Here is a 20,103-nt window from a genome sequence, read left to right on the forward strand (position 1 = left end):
TTCCAGCAGTATTCTTATTTCACACACGATCAGTCCCCTCATTATCTGAAGACATTTTGATATCTTTTTCAGAGATGACATTCATTTAGCTGAGATTGTTCAGATTTTCGATACGTCCAATCGCAAGGCTGCTTGAGCGTTGTTCTTACTCCACACTGCTATACCACTGCTTTCCTTGTTAATTTGGTCATAGAACTCATTTGGGAAATTCTGTCTGTGAATGAGCACTCTGATCCAGAACCTGAATCTGATCCTGACCACAACAACAGCTGAAACTTACAATGGGAAATATTTTCCCAAAACAAAGAAGAAAAGAAGTCAGAACCTTAACCTCGGAATCTTAGAATGACGGCATCATATCGGACAGGAATGGTGCATCGTTCCATCCAGTTTGCACCTCCACAATTCCACTGAAACTGCACAAGTCGCATTTCTGAACACTTCGTCTGTAGATCTTAAATCCAATTGCAGCTCGACTGCTAATCTGAGAAATTTTGAAACGTTTTGGGTATTCCCCCCTCAGATACTCTCTCAGACAGAGCAGTGCAGGCCCCGACCATCATCTGGGTAGTATTTCCCTTACAATCCTCTTTTTCAGCTTAACATTATTCCACTTTTTTATTGGTCACTTGACTCAGGGCAATAACTGTTTTCAATCCAACCCGGCCACGTCCGTTGTAGGCTTAAACCACCCCGAACACTCCAGCAAACAAAGCAACCCAAGCTTATCCAGCCTCCCTCTTCACAGCTGCATTACTACAGCTTAAGCGACATTCTGATGAATCTCCTTTTCACCCCCTCCAGAACAATGACATTCTTCCTGCTTTTGAACCTTCCAGCTCAGTGGGCAAACCTACATTCAGAACTTCAACCTGAGCTACAAATATTCTGAAAACTCACTAGCATTCTTTCTAAGATGCAGGCACCTGAACTGCACGCAATATTCCAATTGCGGCCGAAACAATTTCCTGATTGTTCTGTGATTTTAAGGTACGACCAAGAAAGGAGATGAGGGCAGTGTGGTAGTCATTGTCTACGTGGACTTTAGCAAAGGCATTGACAAAGTATCTCTTCGCAGGTCATTGAGTAAGGTTAAATCTCACAAGATCCAGGGAGTGTCAGCCAACTGGATACAAAATTCGCTTGATAGTAGAAGACAGATGGCATTGGTGGAGTGATGTTTTACAGGCTGGAGCCCTGTGACCATCCGTGTGACACAGGGATCAGTGCTGGGTCCACTTTTGTTTGCTATTTACAGAAACAATATGGACGAGAATTTAGAAGGCTGGGTTAATACATTTTCGGTGGACACCAAGATACATCGAGATCTTGAACAACCGGACCAGGGAGCTGAGGAATAGGAGATGGAGTTTAATTTAGATAAATGTGTTGCATTTGTTAAGTCAAAACAGGACAGGATTTACACCGACAATGGTAGACCCCTGAGGACTGTTGTAGAACGAAGAGATCCGTGTTTTCCTTCATCGGTCAGAGCAGTGAGTATAAGAGTTGAGAAATCTTGTTGCAGCTGTGCAAGATGCTGGTGAGGCCACATTTGTAGTATTGTATGTAGCGCTGGTCATCAGACTACAGAAAGGATATTATTAAACTAGAAAGCGTACAGAAAAGAAATTCTAGGATGTCATCTCGGTTGGAAGTTTTGAGTTGTGAGGAGAGCTTGAAGAGGTTCAAGCTTGTTTTTTTTTCTCTGGAGCATAGGAGACATAGGGATGATGTTACTGTGGTGGACAAAGTAAAAAAACATACAATACCAGGTTTTAGTCCCACTGGTCTATTTGAAAGTACAAAATCAGGGCAGGGCTTATACACATAATGGGAAGGTCCTGGGGAGCGTTGCCAAACAAAGAGACCGTGGAGTGCAGGTGCATAATTCCTTAAAAGTGGAGTCGCATGTAACACTGAATGTTACAGCGCAGTACAGGCCTTTCATCAAACCGCTTGGCTCATACAGAATGCTACAGTCATGGAACATAGAACATTACAATGCAGTACAGGCCGTATATGGAACCATTTGCCTGATAAAGGAAGTCAGACAAATACAACATAGAACATTACAGCACTGTACAGGACCTTTATGGAACAGCTCGCTGAATAAAGGAAGTTCAACTCAGAGAATATCGATCAATACAGCACAGTACAGGCCTTTTATGCAACCGCTCAGCTAAGAAAGGCAGTTAGACGAATAGAACATAGAACATTACAGCACAGTACAGGCCCTTTATCGAACTGCTTGGCTAATATAGAAATTAGATTCAGGGAACATAGAATATAACAGCGCAGTACAGGCCCTTTATGGAACCGCTCGGCTAATAAAGGAAGTTCGACAAATACAACATCAAATATGAGAGGGCATCGCGGCTCTTTATGGAACCGTTCAGCTAATAAAGAAAGATGCACTCATAGAACATAGAACATTACAGCGAAGTACGGGCCCTTTATGGAACTGCACGGCCAATACAGGAAGATAGGCTCATAGAACATAGAACATTACAGCACGATACACGTCCTTTCTGAATCCGAATGGCTAATAAAGAATGATAACCTCTTTTAACACAGAATTAGAGGCCCTTTATGCAACCACTCGGATAATTATGGCCATTGGACTCGAAGAACATCCCACATTTCAACGCAATAACGACCCTTTTTGGATCGACTCGGTTATTACAGGGACTTTGACTCATAGAACACAGAGCATTACAGTGCAATGCTGGCCCTTTATGGAATAACTCTACTAATGAAGGAATTTATACTAATACAACATCGAACATCACAGCGCAGTACAGGCCCTATAGGGAAACGCTCATCTAATCAATAAAGTTGGACTAACAGAACAAAGAACATTACAGGCCCTTTGTGCAACCACTTAGCTAACAATGAACGTTAGGCTAAAATAACACAGAAAATCATAGCGCAGCACAGGCCAATTATGGAACCACTAAACCAATAAAGGTATTTATACTGATACAACATATAATATCACAGCGCAGTACAGCTACTTTACGGACTGCTCGGCTAAGATAGGAAGTGAGAACAATACAACTTAGAAAATTACAGTGCAGTACAGGCCCAATGTGGAATCGCTTGCTTGACAATGGAAATCAGATTCAGAGAACATGAAGCATTACAGCGCAGTACAGACCCATTATGGAACCTCTCGGCTGGTAAAGGAAGTTAGTCTAATACAATGTAGAACATCATAGCGCAGCAAAGGCCCTTTATGGAACCGCTCGGCTAATGCAGGGTATTACACTCAGAGAACATAGAACAGTACAGTGTAGAACAGTCCCAATAGGGCACCACTTGCGTGGTAATGGATGTTAGATTTATAGAACATGGAGCGTTACAGCTCAGGAAAGGTCCATTATGCAACTGCTTAGCTCAGGCCGGACGTTTGACTAATACAACATATAACATTACAGCGCAGTACAGGCCCTTTATGGAACCACCAGATATTAAAGGAAGTTAGACCAACACAACATAGAACATTACATGGTGTAGCTTTGCTCGCTGAGCTGTAGGATTGATATGCAGACTTTTCATTATCTGGCTAAGTAACATCATCAGTGGCGACCTCCAAGTGAAGCAAAGCTGTTGTCTCTTGCTTTCTATTTATATGTTTGTCGTGGTTGGGGTAGCTGGGGTTTGTGATGATGTCATTTCCTGTTCGTTTTCTGAGGGGTTGTAAGATGGTATCTAGATCTATGTGATTGTTTATGGCGCTGTGGGTGGAGTGCCAGGACTCTAGTAATTATTTGACATGTCTTTGCTTAGCCTGTCCCAGGATAGACGTGTTGTCCCAGTCGAATTTCGTTTTTACACTGAAGAAAAACAAACACCAATTCGACTGGGACAACACATCTATCCTGGAACAGACTAAGCAAAGACATGCCAGAGAATACCTCGAGGCCTGGCACTACAACCAGAACGTCATAATCAAATGCATAGATCTAGATACCATCTGTCAACGCCTCAGATAACGAAGAAGAAATAACATCACCACAAACTCCAGGAACTCCATCCAGGAAAAATATATAAATAGAAATGAGGAAACAACATCTTCGCTTCACTTGGAAGTCGCCACTGATGATGTTACCTAGCCTGGTAATGAGACGTCTGGATATCAAACCAACACACTAAACCTCAACCTGAGCTACAAACCTTCATAAACATTGCAAAAATAGCACACTACACCACAGTACAGGCCCTTCATGGAACCGCTCGGCTCAAAAAGGAAGTTAGACTCAGAGAATATAGAACCTCAGCACAGGCCGTTTCTGAAGCTGCTTGTCTAATAAAACACGTTAAATTAAATGAATATAGAACATTACAGCGCAGTACTAGCCCTTTATGGCTAATCACGGAAATTAGACTCATAGAACACAGAACATTACAGCTCAGTACAGGCCCTTTATGGATCCATTCAGCTAATCATGGACATTAGATTCATACAACAAAGAACATGACAGCGCATTACCGGCTCTTTATGGTACCCCTCAGCTGATAAAGAAACTTAATATAATACAACATAAAATATTACAGCACAGTACAGGCCATATTTGGAAACGATCACCTCATATACGCTGTTAGACTCATAGAACATCAAACATCACAGTGCTGTACAGGCCCTTTATGAAACCAATCAGATAATAAAGGAAGTTAGACTCATATAAAACAGAACATTACAGCGCAGTACAGGGCTTTTATGGAACCACTCCGCTAATAAAGTGTACTAGTCTCATAGAACATAGAACCTACAGTGCAGTAAAGGCCCTTTGTGGAACCGCCCGGATAATATTGGAATTAAGACTAATACAACATAGAATATTACAACGCAGTACAGGTTGTTTATGGAACCGCTCAGCTAATAAATAAAGTTACATTCATAGAACATAGAACATTATAGCACAGCTATAGGCCCTTTATGGAAACTCTCAAATAAAAAAGGGAAGTTAGACTAATACAACATAGAACATGATAGCGTAGTACAGGCCCTTTATGGAACCACTCGGCTAATAAAGGACGTTAGACCCATTCACGATAGAGCATTACAGCACAGTACAGGCCCTTTAAGGAACCACTCAGATAATAAAGGAAGTTATACTAATAGAACATGGAACATTACAGCGCAGTACAGCCCCTTTAACGAACCGCATTGCAAATAAAGGATGTTAGATTAATACACCATAGAACATGACAACGCAGCACAGGCTCTTAATGGAACCACATGGCTAATAAAGGAAGTTAGACTCAGAGAATATAAAAGCTCAGCACAGGCCGTTTATGGAGCTGCTCGTCTAATAAAAGACGTTAAACTAAAACAACATAGAATATTACAGCACAGAATATGCTCTGTATGGATCTGTTCGGCTAATAAAGCAAGTTGGACTAATACAACAAAGAACATTACAGTGCAGTACAGACCCTTTTAGGAAATTGCTCCGGCAATAAAGGAAGTTAGACTCACAGGACATGGAATATTACACCACAGTACGTCCCTTTATGGAACCTCTTGGCTAATAAAGGAAGTTAGACGAATACAACAGAGAACGTCACAGCGCAGTACAGGCACTTTATGGAAAAACTCAGATAATAAAGGTAGTTGAACTAATACAAGATAGAACATCACGGTAAACTATAGGCCCATATGGAAATGCTCCGCTAATAAAGGAAGTTAGATTAATACAACATAGCACTTGGCAGTACAGTACAGGCCCGATATGGAAATGCTCAGCTAATGAAGGAAGTTAGACTCATGGAACATAGAACATTAGAGCGCGGTACAGACACCTTATGGAACCGATCGGCGAATAAAGTCAGTTAGACGAATATAACATGGAACATTACAGTGCTGTACTGGACCTTTAAGAACCATTCGGCTAATCACGGACATTAGACCCATAGAACGCAGAACGTTACAGCTCAGTACAGGCACGTTATGTAACTGTCCAGCTCATAAAGCAAGTTGGACTAATACAACAAAGAACATGACAGCGCAGTACAGGCCATTTTAGGAATCGCTCAGCTAACACAGGGTGTTAGACTCATCGAACATAGAAAATTACAGCGTAGTACAGACTGTATTTGAAGCCGCTCGTCGAAAAAAGGAATTTAGATTAATACAACATAGAATATCACAGCACACTGCAGGCTGTACATGGAACCGCTCAGTTCCATAAAGTTATACTCATAGAATATAGGACATTACAGCGTAGTTATAGGCCCTTTATGTTAACTCTCTGATTAAAAAACGATGTTAGTCGAATACACCATAGAACATTACAACGCAGTACAGGCCTTTTATGGAATCGCTTGGTTAATAAAGGAAGTTAGACTCATACAAGTTATAGGATTACAGTGCAGTACACCCTCTTTCTGGAACCGCTCGGCTGATGAGGAGTCTGGACTAATACAAGACAGAATATGAAAGCACAGTACAGGCCCTTTATGGAACCACTCAGATAATAAAGGAAGTTAAACTAATACATTATGGAACATTACTGTGCATTCCAGCAATTTAAGGAACCACACTGGAAAGAAAGGATGCTAGATTAATACAACATAGAACATGACAGCGCAGCACAGGCGCTTAATGGAACCGAAAGGCAAGTAAAGGAAGTTAGACTCAGAGAACATAAAACCTCAGCACAGACTTTTGTGGAGCCGTTCGTCCATTAAAAGATGTTAAACTGAAACAACATAGAACATTACAGCACAGTACATGCCCTTTATGAAACTGTTCTGCTAATAAAGCAAGTTGGACTAATTCATCAAAGAACATTACAGCGCATTACAAGCCCTTTATGGAATCGTTTGGCTTATACCGAAGCTTAGACTAATACAACATAAAATATGACAGCGCAGTACAGGCCCTTTTTGGAAGCGCTTGGCTAATAAAGGAAGCTAGACTCATACAAAATGGAATGGTACAGTGCAGGACTACACCTTTATGGAAGCATTCAGCTAATCACGGACATCAGACTCATACAACACAGAACATGACAGCACAGTACAGGCCATTTATGGAACCTCTTGGCCGATAAAGAAACTTAGACTAATACACCATAAAATATGACAGCGCAGTGCAGGCCCTTTTCGGAACCACTTGGCTAATAGAAGGTGTTAGACTCTAGAAAAAAGAACATTACAGCGCAGTTCAGACCGTTTAGGGAATCACTTGGCTAATAATGGAATTTAGACTAACAAAACATAGAATATCACAGCGCAGTACAGTTTGTTTATGGACTGACTCAGCTAAGAAATAAAGTTACACTCATAGAACATAGAACACTACAGCACAGTACAGGGACTTTATGCAAATTCTCAGATAAAAAAAAAGAAGTTGGAAAAATGCAACATAAAACATTACAGCGCAGTTCAGGCCCTTCATGGAACCGCTCGGCTAATAAAGGAAGTTAGATTAATACAGTATAGAACATGACAGCGCAGCACAGGCCCTTAGTGGAACCACACGGCCAATAAAGGAGGTTAGACACAGAGAACATAAAAGCTCAGCACAGGCAGTTTATGGAGCTGCTCGTCAAATACAAGACATCAAACTAAAACAACATGGAGCATTGCAGCACAGTACAGTGATGCTGAATAAAGGAACCTTGGAATACAGGTTTGTAGATGCTTGAAAGTGGAGTCACAGGTTGTCGTGAAGAAGGTGTTTGGTATTTGATTTATCTTTATATTTAAGCTTCTTTATCACGTGTCCTCAAGTACAGAAGTACAGGACTACAGTGAAAAGTCTTTAATGTCACCAAACATGGTACCATCTTTGGTATAAATGTCTCTAGGTACGAAACTTAGGTACAAATAATAATGGAGATACAAAGTCAAAAGTAAAATATTCCCATTGGTTTTAGCATAAGTGAAAAAAAAATGAATTAAATGTTAACATTACAGCCTCCCGTATTGTTAAGTGGAAAAATAATGGATTCAAGGTAAAAGTTCAACAGTCTTTCTTAAGTGCACTTCCTGTGAGGGTTTAACAGCGACCATTTTGGCCCACTCTCTGGGATATTTCTGTCTTCCCGCTCTCGATGCCACAGATGCTGCAGGATGGGCAGAGTAGCCTCTCTCATCGACACTTTAGGCTTGCTATGTCTATATTAGGATCAGTTCCACAGCCACTTCCATGCACCAGATATCCAGCTGGAGGCTGTGTGGTGACATTACTGATATTTATAAAATCATAAGGCCATGGATAGGGTAAACAGCTAACGTCTATTTCCCAGGGGTCAGCAGTCCAAAACAAGTTTGAAGGTGAAAGAGGAAAGATGTACAAGGATCCTAAGGGGTAACCTTTTCATGTAGAGGGTGGCGTGTATATGAAATCAGCTGCCAGAGGAAGTGGTGGCGGTTGTTACAATTACAACATTTAAAAGGCATCTGGATGGACATATGAATATGAAAGGTTAAGAGGGATATGGGCAAAGTGGTGGCAAACAGAGTATACTAATTTGCGATACATAGCGTGCACGGATGTGTTGAACCAAACGGTCTGTTTCCGTGCAGTACAGTTCTATGACTCTTTGACTCTATAACAAGTAGGAAGTTCATGGGGCAGACCGAACAATGCACTGACACAGGGCTGATCAAACATTCAAACAAATGACCTCCCAACAACTAAGCCTTATTGTTTCGGCTATCCTGGTGACTAAGAAACAAAGAGTCAGCGACTTTTGCACTGCAGGCTTCTTGGGCTCTGACCTGCTCTGTCACATTGTATTTATATGGTAGTCCAGTTCCGTTTCTAATTAATAGTAACCCGAAGATGTTGACAGTTGAGGATTCACAATGGGAACCATATTGAAAATCAAAGGATGGTGGTTTAATTCTCTGTTATTCGAGATTATAAATGTCTGGCATTTATTGACATGAATGTTCCCTGCAGCTTTTCATCCCAGTCTTGGATATTATCCAGGCTTTATTGCACTTAGACATGGACTGCTTCAGTATCTGAGTAATCCCATTTCCTGCTGAATATTGTGCATACATTGGCAAATAGGTCTTATGATGGAAGGGAAGTACTTTAATAAAACTACTGAAGATGTTTGGGCCAAGGACAGTCTCCTGAGGAACTCTTGCAGAGAGGTTCTGCAGTTAAGATGCCTTACCGTCAACAATCACAGTTTTTCCTTGTGCCAGTTATGACTCCAGCCAATGGAGAGTTTTCCTCAATTTTCATTGACTCTAGACGTGTTCACGCTGCTGAAGTCGCACTCAGTCAAATGCAGCTTTGATGTTAACCAGAGTCACACTCATGTTACATCTGGAATCAACTCTTTTTCTCTATGTTTGAACTGAGGCTGTAATGAGATCTGGAACTGAGTAACTCTGAGCATCACTGAGTAGGTTATTGCTGAGCAGATGCTGCTTGTCAGCACTGTTGGTGATGCCTTACATCATTTTACAAAGGATCACAAGTAGACTGATGGGGCAGTAATAAATTGGGTTGGCTTTGGTCTGCTTTTAGAGCATAACATACCTGGGCAATTTTCCACTCTCTCAGTTATATGTCTGTACAGTATCTCAGCAGCAACTGCTTGCCCAGGGATACGGCATATTCTGGAGCACCTTTCATGTGTCCCATTGCTGGGATGTGGTCAGCCGTTGCCCGTCAGAGGAGGCCAAGATGGATCAACCCATCAGCATTTATGTTTGAAGAGAGTTGTGAATGGGTTCAGTCTTATCGTTGTATGCATGTGTACGCCTCCTCCCATTGTTGATCATTGGTGATATACGTGTAGCCATCATCGCAAAGGGACCCATATTACTCTCTCATGGGAGAGGGGAACTGGTGGGAAGTTTAAAAGAAGTCAAGATGGCGCCGATACCGGGCTAGTCCTTGTGAACTCCCGACAGCAGATCAACCTCTAACATTTCTTATAACCAGGCGACATGTTCAAACTTAAATTCTATATCTGTAAAAATTACTGTGTGCAAGTTGTTCTTGCCCTACAATGTAAGTCTTTGCTGACTGTGATCTCCTGTACCGCTCCCAAATAATGCTTTTCATTGTACTTAGGCACACATAACAACAAATCAAATCAAAGCTGGAGGTCACAACAGCCCCTGTGAGTGAGAAGGAGAATCCTTCATGATAACTTCAGCTAGTATGGGAATTGTATTTCCTCGACATTGCAAACCAGTTACCCAGCTCACTGAGGGAGGTAGTTACTGAGTGGACGTTCTCTAGGGAAGGATATCTTTCGAACACTACGAGATTTAAAGATGGGAATGTTTGAGTGGAATCCAATATTTCTTCTGGAATAAAGCTTCTCATTCCATTAATTAATGTCAACAGAATTGTCCAATATTTAAAAATAAATATCTTTTTACAAAAGAACTTAATGGGCATTGTCATAATCTGTTTGTTCACATTCCAAGGGAACACTCGTTTCAACAGAGTTGCAATCTCAAAATCCCTAGGCGATCCCCATGGCATAAAGTATTGGGCTTGGAAACGTGAGACATCAGTGTTTGATGCAGAGAGCTTGACAGCAGCACGAAAGCTCAGATGACTTCGCAGGGGATATGCTTGAAACATTTGGAATTATCAATAAGTTATTCCACGTGATTCTTGCTGTCATTAGCCTTCCTGGTAAGTGACTTAACCTATTGAGGCTTTGGAGATCTCGTTAAGAGTTGCTCCCTGCACTTTGTGAAGGATGATGCTCCATTCTGACCTTGTGCTCACAATTATACAGACACTCGAGCATTTATTAAGGCAGATATTTTGAATGCATTGGTGGTTTAATCCTGGCTCGTTCCAGCCCTTGTAGTGCAGTGATCGCGTCCCGACCTGTGAACCGTACGGATTACAATATGTGTTAAACCATTTCTGTGTTGCAGCTTTAAATTAGCAAGGGGGTGTTTGTGCTGTGTTGCAACACAAGCTCGTGGAGTGATCAACTTTAAAATCGGGAGCACAATTCTAAAGGGAGTGAAAGAACAGAGGTACAAGATGTAAATTGATAGAGATGAATGAAAGTAGCAGAGTGTAGTGCGTGTATGGAATGAGCTGCCAGAGGAAGTAGTGGAGGTTGGTACAATTGTAACATTTAAAAAGCATCTGGACGGCGATATGAATAGGAAGGGTCTGGAAGGATATGGGCTAGGTGTTGGCACATGAGACTGCATTCGATTAGGATATCTGGTCAGCGTAGATGAGTGGACTGAAGGGTCGGTTTCCGTGCTGCATATCTCTGTGCCTCTTTGACCCTTTGACTGTGTTCAGGTTCCACCTGCAATGGAGATATTTTTGAGCAAGTTGATTGAAGTAACAGTGTTCAGTGAATTGTCACATATGACATCAGTATTCTCGTGATACACACCTCTTCAGGAAACAGGTTCGGTTTCGCAAGTCTGACAGGAGTGGTCTCCTGTTCTTGATTGTGTTCTGTCCCATAAGATGGGATTCAATGTCAGATCCAAGATACAAGGAGAGATCTGTTGCTTAAAGAGAAATGTGTTTGATCGTGTCAACACAGAGAACACTGGAAAAATTCAATAGATCAAGTAGCATTCCAGGAGGAAGAAACGGTTAACATTTCGAGTCCAATATGATCCTGCATCAGAACTGCTTCTGGGAGCGAGGATCTATGGTAGGAGTACTAACCTTGAGGGGAAAATGCCACTTAGAAAAATGAGGAGGATTCTGGTACTAGTCACTGGACCTGAACAAGAAACAGTCTATTTCAGTTTCACAGGTGAGTGACTTACAGATCTAGTCCAGTCTTACACTGTCTAAATCTCTCCAGTCTCCAAACCTGTCATGTGACAAGAAACCCTGGGGACAGCCTGAAATGGGGAGAAACGTAATTTGTGGAGGATTTGAGTGAATGTAGAATTTCGGTTTTGTCCACTTAAATACTACACTGGAATGTGTCAACGATAGAATGCATTTAGGGATTCCTATGAACATACAAAACATATGAAATTATAATTTTTATTTGTGCTAGAAAATCTATCCACACTGTTTGAGTCATGTGCAGAGATTTATTCAATCTGGTTGTAAGATTCCTCACTGCGGTGAAAAGGTTTATTTTTAGCCACATCATCACCATTCTAGGTAATGTCATCAGTGAGTCTCCAGTGAAGTGCTGGTATGACATCCCGCTTTCTATTTATGTTTCTTAGTTTCCTTTGGGTGAGCGACATTATTTCAGGTTCTCTTTCTTTTAAGTGCAGTCCAAACCAATGTGTTAACTGACGGAGTGCTGGTTAGAATGCCATGTCTCTAGGAATTCTCGTGGGTGTCCCTGTTTATCTTGTCTGCAGATGGCTGCATTGTCCCAGTCAACGTGGTGCCGTGCATCACCTGTATGAAAAACTACGAGTGTTAGTTGGTCATATTTTTTTGTGCCTAATTGGTGTTCATGGTTCCTGGTGGCTATTGTTCTGCCAGTTTGCCTGATGTAGTTTTTTTGTTACAGTCGCTGCATGATATTTTATAAGTGACATTCATTTTTCTGGTTGTTCTGGTTGTATGTTTGCTCATTGAGCTGGAAGACTTGTTTACAGATGTTTTGTCACCATTCTTTGTGACATCATCAGTGAGCCTCATGTGAAACACTGGTGTTACAACCAGCAAAGCCAATGTCATTTACAATATAGCATGCAGGGACTTTACCAAATACTACATTAGACAAATATGCAGAGAACTAGCCACCAGGATACATGGACACCAACTAGACTCAAAAAGACAAAGCCTACTATCACTAATATCCTTTTGTACAGATGAAGAAGGACACCACTTTGACTGGAACAACACACGCAACCAAGGAAACGCTAAACAGAGACATGCATGAGAATTCCTAGAGGCATGGCATTCCAACGAGAACTCCATCAATTAACAAATCAATTTGGACCCCATCTACTATCCTCTGAGAAAAAAAGAATCAGAAATGATATCACTCACCCTAAGAAACCCAGAAAGAGAAATAGGCAGTGAAACATAACAGCAGCACATCATCGGACGCTCACTGATGATATTGCCTCGTAAAGTGTGAAACATCTGAAAACACACCTTCCAGCTCAGCAAGCAACCTTGCAACCACAACCTCAACCTGAGCTTCAAATATTCTAAAAAAAAATTGCTAATATATTCAATCTGCAAATTAACACTTCCTGTTCTCTTATTTCTCATGCAGTTAAGTTACTTGCAGTTATGGTCCTGTACCGAGGAAAGTTCGGCCTCTCAACATGCACCTCTCATTACTTGGTGGCCATGGCGATAGCAGATCTATTTGTAATAATCACTGAGGTTGTTCTGTGGCAGATTAAATATTACTATTTCCCTGGGTCTTTCATGGACCTCACCCCTGTGTGCAGTGTTCACAATGTCCTTGTTCGATCAGTGATGGACTGTTCTGTCTGGTTCACAGTAACCTTCTCCATTGATCGATTCATTCCCATTTGTTTCCAGAACCTGAAAATGAAATTGAGTCGGAAGAGATAGGAGAAGTCTTGAACAAGTACTTCTCTTCAGTATTTACGAACGAGAGGGACCGTATTGTTGAAGAGGAGAGTGTGAAACGGACTGTTAAGCTAGAAGAGATACTTGTTAGGAAGGAAGATGTGTTGGACATTTTGAACAACTTGAGGATAGACAAGTCCCCGGGCCTGACGGGATATATCCTAGGATTATGTGGGAAGCAAGAGAGGAAATTGCAGTACCGTTGGCAATGATCTTCTCGTCTTCACTGGCAACGGGGGTGGTACCAGGGGACTGGAGAGTAGCGAAAGTTGTGCCCCTGTTCAAAAAAGGGAATAGGGATAACCCCGGGAATTACAGGCCAGTTAGTCTTACTTCTGTGTTAGGCAAAGTAATGGAAAGGGTGCTGAGGGATAGGATTTATGAGTATCTGGAAAGACACTGCTTGATTAGGGACAGCCAGCACGGATTTGTGAAGGGTAGGTCTTGCCTTACAAGTCTTAGTGAATTCTTCGAGGAGGTGACCAAGCATGTGATGAGGGTAGAGCAGTTGATGTAGTGTACATGGATTTTAGTAAGGCATTTGATAAGGTTCCCCATGGTAGGCTTATGCGGAAAGTCAGGAGGCATGGGATAGAGGGAGATTTGGCCAATTGGATAGAAAACTGGCTAACCGGTCGAAGGCAGAGAGTGGTGGTAGATGGTAAATTTTCAGCCTGGAGCCCAGTTACAAGTGGAGTTCCGCAGGGATCAGTTTTTTGCAGATCAGTAAATTTGCAGATGATACGAAGATAAGTGGAGTTGTGGACAGTGAGGAGGGCATTTGTCGTTTGCAAAGGGACTTAGATATGATGCAGAGCTGGGCTGAGGAGTGGCAGATGGAGTTCAACCCTGCCAAGTGTGAGCTTGTCCATTTTGAAAGAACAAATAAGAATGCGGAATACAGGGTTAATGGTAGGGTTCTTAGTCAGGTGGAGGAACAGAGGGATCTTGGGGTCTATGTACATAGATCTTTGAAAGTTGCCACTCAGGTGGATAGAGTTTGTAAGAAGGCCTATGGAGTATTATCGTTCATTAGCAGAGGGATTGAATTCAAGAGTCGTGAAGTGATTTTGCAGCTGTACAGGACTTTGGTTAGGCCACAGTTGGAGTACTGTGTGCAGTTCTGGTCGCCTCACTTTAGGAAAGAACTGGAAGCTTTGGAGAGGGTGCAGAGAAGATTTACCAGGATGTTGCCTGGAATGGAGAATAGGTCGTAGGAGGATAGGTTGAGAGTTCTCGGCCTTTCCTCGTTGGAACGGCGAAAGATGAGAGGTGACTTGATAGAGGTTTATAAGATGATCAGAGGAATAGATAGAGTAGACAGTCAGAAACTTTTCCCCCGGGTACAACAGAGTGTTACAGGGGGACATAAATTTAAGGTGAAGGGTGGAAGGTATAGGGGAGACGTCAGGGGTGGGTTCTGTACCCAGAGAGTGGTGGGGGCATGGAATGCGCTGCCCGTGGGAGTGTTAGAGTCAGAACCATTGGCGACCTTTAAACGGCATTTGGATAGATACATGAATGGGTGCTTAATCTAGATTAGAAGTTCGACACAACATCGTGGGCCGAAGGGCCTGTTCTGCGCTGTATTGTTCTATGTTCTATGTTCTATTTTCTAAATATTGCACCAAGAAAAATGCAGCCGTCATCCTCTCAATAACCTGCTTTCTGCTCTGTTTTACAAATGTCCCCTTCTACTTGTATATAAACCGAAACAGGTCAATGCCAACATTTCATGGCTCTGCTATCCAAAGGAAAAATATTTTATTGAGCCTGGATTGGTTGGATTTAATTGGTTTGATAAGGTTTTAACGCCTTTGCTTCCGTATGCTTTAATTCTGTTGCTCAATGCTCTGACAGTGAGACATATTTTAGTGATCAGTCAGATCCGTCAGGGACTGAAAGGTCAGAGAAAAGGAGCGAATCCCAGTGAGCCAAGATGGAGAGCAGAAGAAAGTCTGTTATTTTACTTTTGTCCATATCTGGCACCTTCATAATTTTGTGGTCAGTTTTTGTTATAGAATTCTTTTATTATAACATTCCAGGAACATACCTGAGAAATTCCAATAATTCAGAAATTATATTTGCAATGGATGGCCTTTCACTGGTGAATTTAAATTGCTGCACAAACACATTTGTTTGCGTGGCAACTCAATCAAAGTTCAGAGAACAAATCAGGGAAATGATGAAATATCCTGTCACATTGATTATCCAATTAATGAATAAACAAAAGAGCTGAATGTAGTGTCGAGGCATGTACCAGTATTTACTATCATGAATGACAACAAAATCACCAGATGTATTGGTGAATAGCTGGAACCCAAGCTATGGTCCTCATTCTGTCCCACCTTCTACTCCAAAAATACACATACTGCTTTCTGTTTGTTAATGAATTCTCAGTCCATGCTAGTATAATACCCCAATCCCACTTGCTATGATTTTACAAAACTAAATTTCTTCATGGGACTTTTCCAAAACTTTTTGAAAATCCAACTTGATGTTCCTTATCTATTATTATTTTATCTACAAGGAATTCCAATTTGTTTGTAAAACGTGATTTCCTTTTCATCAATCCATTTTGACTTTGTGAAATCCCATTTCGACATTCTTCAATATGAACTCTTACATTTTCCCAATGTCTGAGTTTTCCCAATCTGCCCAATCTTCCATATCCGACAAGAAAAGTTCATCACTCATATAAAGGTCATCTTTGCACCTTAATTTAGAGAGCTAGAACGTAGCACAATCTTGCTTCTCTAAAGAAGTACTGCTCCAGGTTCGAGGTTTAGAGTTCTATCAAGGCACAGATTGCAATAATAACATATAATAAAAAAATCACTCTTCTCACCAGTGTAGTTACAGAAAATAAAGACAAATAAGATTACACTTTAAAAAAACTAACCATTTATCCTTTCATCTATTGTTTGTCTATTTTTCTTGGATGAGGTCCAATGCTCAGAGATCATTGAAACCAAACAGCAGAAGCACTCAGCTCTCGAGTTTCACTGCTGAGTCACACTGCTGTGCAGGGTCACTGCTGGGTCACACAGCTGTGCGGGGTCACTCTCGGCCACACAGCTGTGCAGGTTAATTACTGGAACACACAGCTGTGTAGGGTTAACTGCTGGGTCACACAGCTCTGCAAGTTAATTGATGCATCATAGAACTGTACAGATTCACTGTTGTTTTACAACGTTTTGCAGTTAAAATGCTGGGTCACTCAGCTGTGCAGATTCATTTGCTGGGTAATGCAGTAGTTCAGGTTCCTTTCTGGTTCACGCAACTTTACAGATTCATTGTTCTGTCAGACAGACTGCCGGTTCAATTATTTTGTTTGTTCCATGAAAAAACTCGATCAAGTTTGTGAGACAGTATTTTCCTCACACAAAAACCTGCTCACTATTCAAATTCAATACTTGTGTCTCCATATGCACATAAACCCTATCCTCCAGAGTTCTCTCCAACAACTAAACCACCGCGGATGTCAGACTCACAGGTGTTTAGTTCCCAGCCTACTCCTTACATCCCTTTGTAAACAATGGCATTAGTCTAATGTCCATTATAAGCCAAGCGGTTGTATAATGGGGCCTGTAATGCGCTGTACTGTTGTGTTCAATGAGTCTAACTTCCTTTATTCGCTGAAAGGTTCGAGAAAGGGCCTGTACTGCACTGTAATGTTCTATGTTCAATGAGTCTGACATCTTTACATAGCTGAATGGTTCTAGAAAGTGCTCTTAATGCGATGTTTTGGTTGAATTTGTATTGGTCAAACTTCATTTATTAGCTGAGCGGTTCCATAAAGGATCTGTACTGTGCTGTAATGTTCTATGTTGTATGACTCTAACTTGCCTTATTAGCCGAGGGATTCTCTAATGAGCGTGTACTGCTCTGTAATGTTCCAATTTGTATTAGTTTAACTAATTGTATTGGCCGAGTGGCTCCATAAAGGGCGTGTACTACGCTGCTCTACATTCTGTGAGACTAAATTCCTTTATTACCCAAGCGGGTCCATAAGGAACCGGTACTGCATTTTAACGCTCCATGTTCTGTGAGTCCAACTTCCAGTATTAGCTGAGGGGTTCCATAAAGGGCCTGTGCTCTGCTGCCATATTCATATGCTGTATTTGACCAACTTCCTTTATTAGCTGAGCGATTCCATAATGGGCCTGGACTGCACTGTAATGTTCTATGTTCTGTGTGTCTAACTTTCTTTATTAGCTGGGTGGTTCCATAAAGGGCCTGTAGTGCCTTGTCCTGTACTATGGTGTATTCGTCTAACTTCCTTTATTATCTGAGCGGTTCCATATAGGGCCTGTACTGAGCTGTCATGTTCTATGATCTAACTTCCTTCATTAGCTGAGCGGTACCATAATGGACATGTAGTGCTCTTTAATATTCTATGTTCTATCTATCTAACTTCCAGGGTCAGCCGACAGTTCCCGAAAGCTCCTGTCCTGCACTGTCATGTTCCATGTTCTATGCGTATAAATTCCAATATCAACCGAGAAATTCCATAAAGGGCCTGTACTGCGCTATAATGTTCAATGTTGTATGTGTCTAAATTCCTTTATTAGCCAAGAGGTTCTATGAACTGCGTGTCCTGTGCTGTCATGTTCTATGTTGTATTAGTCTAACTTTCTTCATGAGCTGAGCAGTTCCAGAAAAGGACTGTACTGCACTGTAATGTTCTATGTTGTATTTGTCTAACTTCCTTTATTAGTCGAGCGGATCCATAAAGGGCCTGAACTGCGCTGTAATGTTATATGCTGTATGAGACTAACTTGTTTTATTAGTCGAGCTGTTCCAGATAGGGCCTGTAATGTTTGATGTTGTATTTCTCGAACATCCATTATTAGTTGAGCAGTTCACTAAAGGGCTTGTGCTGCGCTGTAATATTCTATGTTCTATGAGTCTAACTTCCTTAATGAAAAAAGCAGTTCCATGAAGGACCTGCACTGCGCTAAAAAGTCTACGGTGTATTAGTCTAACTTCCATTATCAGCTGAGTGGTTTCATAAACGGCCTGTACTGCACTGTAGTTTTCTGTGTTATATTAGTCTCACTTCATTTATCAGCCAAGTGGTTCCATAAAGGGCCTGAATGGCATTCTAATGTATGATGTTTGATAAGTCTAATTTCATTTAGTAGCCGAGTGGTTCCATAAAGGGCGTGTGGTGCGCTGTTGTGTTCTATGTTTTATGAATGTAACTTTCTTTATTAGCTGAGCATTTCCATGGAGGGCAGGTACTGTGCTGCAATGTTCTCTGCTCTCTGTGTCTAACTTGCTTTATTTGCCAAGCAGTTCCATAATGGGTCTGTACTGCACTGTCATGTTCTATCTTCTTTGAGTCTAACGTCCCTTATTGCCGAGCTGTTTCATAAAGGGCCTGTGCTGCGCAGTCATGCTCTCTGTTGTATCTGTCTAACGTCCATTATTAGCCTTGCATTTCTATAAAGGGCCTGTACCAAGCTCTATTGTTTTATGCTCTATGTGTCTAACTATCTCTATTCGCCGAGTGGTTCCATGAAGGGCCTGTAATGCGCTATCAATATCTATGCTCGATGAGTGAATGAAGTTGTATTTGTTGAGCAACTGTTATTAGCTGAGCAGTTCCATGAAAGTCCTGTAGTGCACTGCATTTTTCTGAGCTCTATGAGGCTAACTTCCTTTATTAGCCCAGGGGTTCCAGAAAGGGCCAGTACTGCTCTGTAATGTTTTATGATATATGAGTGTAATTTCCGCTATTAGCCGATCGGTCCTGGACTGCAGTGAAACATTTTATGTTCTATGAGTCTAAATTCCTCAATCATCCAAGCGGTTCCATAAAGAGCCTGTACTGCACTGCAATGTTCTATGTTCTCTGAGTCTAACTTTCTTTATTAGTTCAGCGGTTCTGTAAAGGGCCTGTACTGCGCTGTCATATTCTATGTTGTAGAGGTGTAACTTGATTTATTAGCTGAGCGGTTTCATAAAGAGACTGTATTGCACTGTAATGTAATATGTCCTATGAGTCTAACATTTATTATTAGCCGATCAGGTCTATAAAGGACCTGTACTGCGCTGTAATGGTCTATGTTGTGAGTCTAACTTCCTTTATTAGCAGAGTGGTTCCAGAATGAGCAAGCACTGCGATGTAATGATCTATGTCCCATGATTCTTACTGTGGTTCCATGAAGGGCCTGTACTGTGCTGTAATGTCCTATGTTCTAGACGTCTAACTTCCATTATCAGCCAAGCGGTTCCACAAAGGCATGGGACTGCACTGTCATGTTCTATGCACTATGAGTCTAACTTGCTTTCTCAGCTGAGTGGTTCCACAAAGGGCCTGTACTGCGCTGTGATGTACTATGTCCTCTCTAAGTCTAACTTGCTGTATCAAGTGAGCGGTTCTATAAAGGGCCTGTACTCCGCTGTAAACTCCTATGTTGGATTGGTATAACTTCCTTTATTAGCCGAGTGGATCCATGAAGGGCCTCTAATGCGCTGTCAATTTCTATACTCGATGAGTGTAACTTTCATTATCTGCCGAACGGTGCTATAAAGGGCCTGTACTGTGCGGTAATGTTCTATGCTGCATTAGTCTAATTTCCTTTATT

This window comes from Chiloscyllium punctatum, chromosome 47 (genome assembly GCF_047496795.1).
Source record: "Chiloscyllium punctatum isolate Juve2018m chromosome 47, sChiPun1.3, whole genome shotgun sequence".
Taxonomy (NCBI): domain Eukaryota; kingdom Metazoa; phylum Chordata; class Chondrichthyes; order Orectolobiformes; family Hemiscylliidae; genus Chiloscyllium; species Chiloscyllium punctatum.